The following is a 2856-nucleotide window of genomic DNA, read 5'->3' on the forward strand; positions in this document are numbered from 1 at the left end:
AGTGGGGGGCTGGAAATCCTCCCCTCTTACTTTTTTTTTTTTTTAATTTTCCAAAAGAAGGAACAGAGAAGGGGGCCAGGTGAGGATATTCCCTCAGAGGCCCAGTCTTCTGTTCTTAACGCTACATTGCTAACGCGGGAAATGGCGAATAGTTTGAAATATATATATATATATATATATATATATATATATATATATACAAGACTGTAAAGAGCCAGAATATCAGACTGACAATACAGCCGTTGTAGCTGACCATATACATATGGAAATCCGGAATCTCTTATCGTTAAGCAGGGCGACTGAGATAAACATCCTGCCGTGCACTGTCCCGGTTGTATGGCTAACCCAGTGGCTTAACTTGGGGCTTAACGTTATAGCAGATAGTTGAGGCTTTTGGCTAGTTAGCTAATCCAGCAGCATTCACTGAGGTCTAAACATTAAAGCAGATAGTAGAGGCTTTGGCTTCATAGCAACCCCAACGGTATAACCTGGGGGCTTTCCGCTTCAGCTGACAACGGCTTGGATTCATAGTTTACGAAGGTGGCTAAGCTTCATACCCTACCTACAGGATTGGCTTTATGGTTTACAGTTTTCGACATTAAAACTTACGGTGGGGTTTGTATTTATAATTTACAGTGGCGCTTGACTTTACAGCTTACCCTGAGAAATTGACTCTATACCTTACCCTGCGTTTTGACTTTATAGCTTACCCTTATAAGGACTTAACTTTAACTAACTTTGGGGTTCTGACTGTAGAAATTATCCTAGGAACTCAATAGCCTATCCTTGAGGTAATTAAACAGGGTCCAAGCAATTCCGATGAAAATTCGGGGCTATTGTTCTTACAATTTTTTCGATAAAATGAACTTTTTTTTGTCCTTTGGAAGATCGTTACGGACGAAAAACCACATAAAGGCCGGGCCTTTACTAAAATATAGAAAGGCCAATGAAAGGGAAGAGACAAGGGAAAGTATTTACGAATTTTGGAAGGGAAATCCTGCCTTTTAAAATGCGCCAGATCATAACTATTTGAAAAAGTATGAGGGGAGAGAGCTCCAAAGCTTCGGGGTGTACGAAAAGAAAGTTATCAAAAATGACCACACTCCAGCTGCCAAAGGCCGCAATTAATCAAGTGACGCATCAGCTTGCCTAGTATTGCGTGGCCTAGCTTAGTGATGGGGGGCACCCAGGCAGCCAGCTAACCGGAGGAAAAACCAAATACCTATAGAAAGGAAAGCGAACCAATATTGCGGCTTACATGAAATGTTCATTTAAAGACTTAAATATCTATAAGCATATTCTGCGTTTATTTTTCTCAGTAAAACAATAAAAAAGTGACAAAAATTCATTTACAGTAAGGAGTTTACGCCTACGGTACCAACAACAGCCGCAATGGATCTCATGCCCCAAGAGTTGAGTGGTGTATAGTTGGTGGTATCTCCTTCCTTTGGTGTGGGTAGTATTAGATGAAATTCATACCATTTAATGAAATTTTAAGACAAATACATAACTTTGTTTTTGCGGCTGGGAATAACATCAAATATCCAAATAAAAAAAATCAAAATGTTAGGTATTTCCCGATAGTGTGTAGGAGGTTTATAAACAATACCCCACCCCAACCCCTCTACACTTAGTCAACCGTCTGTTTGACATATTCTTTACAGCAGGGCCCACGAGAGGAATTTTATCAGGGCCTACATAGTTTCTTTCGGGTCCCCTTCCCTTCTCCATGAGTTATCCTGTTTTTATCCACTAAGGCTTTATACCATGAGCTGTAAGACCAACATGGGTATGTAGGATGAGAGAGGGGTGGAATGGAGAGCTATGTTGATTTTCTGCATTTTCTGAGATCCTACGAAATTCCGGGGCCACCTTTTGGACCCCGAGCTCTGGTACGTTGTACCTCTTGCACCCTCCTCTCAGAGGATCAGCTTTAAAGCATTAGACTATCGCAACATGCACTTCCTTTAGAGAAGTTCAATGGTGACGCCATGGCCTACCTCGACGGGGAACTGGACCTTGACAACAATTTGTTTTGTTCCTGAAATTGCTAGCAGTACTGACTATATTTTTCATACAATATGAAAAAAAAATTGGGTTTTGTTTTTAACAACATGACTATATACTTTACGATAGAGTTTATGCCCCTAAATACGATTATTGACAAAAAAAAGGATCTCTATAAATCACATATATATTTTTCACATACAAGTGCTTAGATCTTGTTATAGGAAATGATACTTAAATTTACCAGTTATGTATATATAGGTGCGAAGGCGATGGTTTGAGAGGTATAAACGTCAAGAACCGAATCGGAGATTATCTGAGTTATGTAACGAGTTAAAACTTATCGGCCTTTGAACTTACGCACACGTAGTACTCCCCCAGGATATTTCTCAACGAGTCCCCCTCGTCAAAGCTGATATAAAAAGCATAATCAAATCAAAATATCACGAGCAGATAAGCTCACCTTTGTCGAGATGGGTTTCACACCCTCTCTTCTCCATGCCCGAGCCGCCACTAGCTGAGTCATGTGGTTTGTACGTCATCCACTGGACGTATGCAAAGTCCTCAGATGTTCAAATTATGCTGATTTTTAAGCCAGTGTTAATGTACTGATCGTCGGTAAGATAAAACGATCCTTGACGTAGAAACCAAAATATGTCAAATGTATATGAAATTAAAGTATATCTGCACGACAAGTTAGAGTTTTTTAGACTAAAATATATGCATATATATCCACGCAAGACCATGTGACAAGTAGCTTGGTTGTGTCCCACATGCAAGGCGCGTGAGTTGTCCCTTGAAGGGGTGGACGGTCGCGACTCGATCATGATGTGAACTTGCTTCTCTGTA

General features: G+C 40.3%; 1 protein-coding gene across 2 annotated transcripts in view; it reads right to left on the reverse strand.

The window, feature by feature from the left end:
- Positions 1-2522, reverse strand: part of ClC-c (chloride channel protein 3) — a 74393-nt gene extending 71871 nt beyond the window's left edge. For both annotated transcript variants that reach the window (XM_071666379.1, XM_071666377.1), the window contains exon 1: positions 2471-2522. The gene's annotated coding sequence lies outside the window, so the exon portion shown is untranslated. The remainder of the gene's footprint in view (positions 1-2470) is intronic.
- Between the last annotated feature and the right edge of the window lie 334 nt (positions 2523-2856).

This window comes from Panulirus ornatus, chromosome 11 (genome assembly GCF_036320965.1).
Source record: "Panulirus ornatus isolate Po-2019 chromosome 11, ASM3632096v1, whole genome shotgun sequence".
Taxonomy (NCBI): domain Eukaryota; kingdom Metazoa; phylum Arthropoda; class Malacostraca; order Decapoda; family Palinuridae; genus Panulirus; species Panulirus ornatus.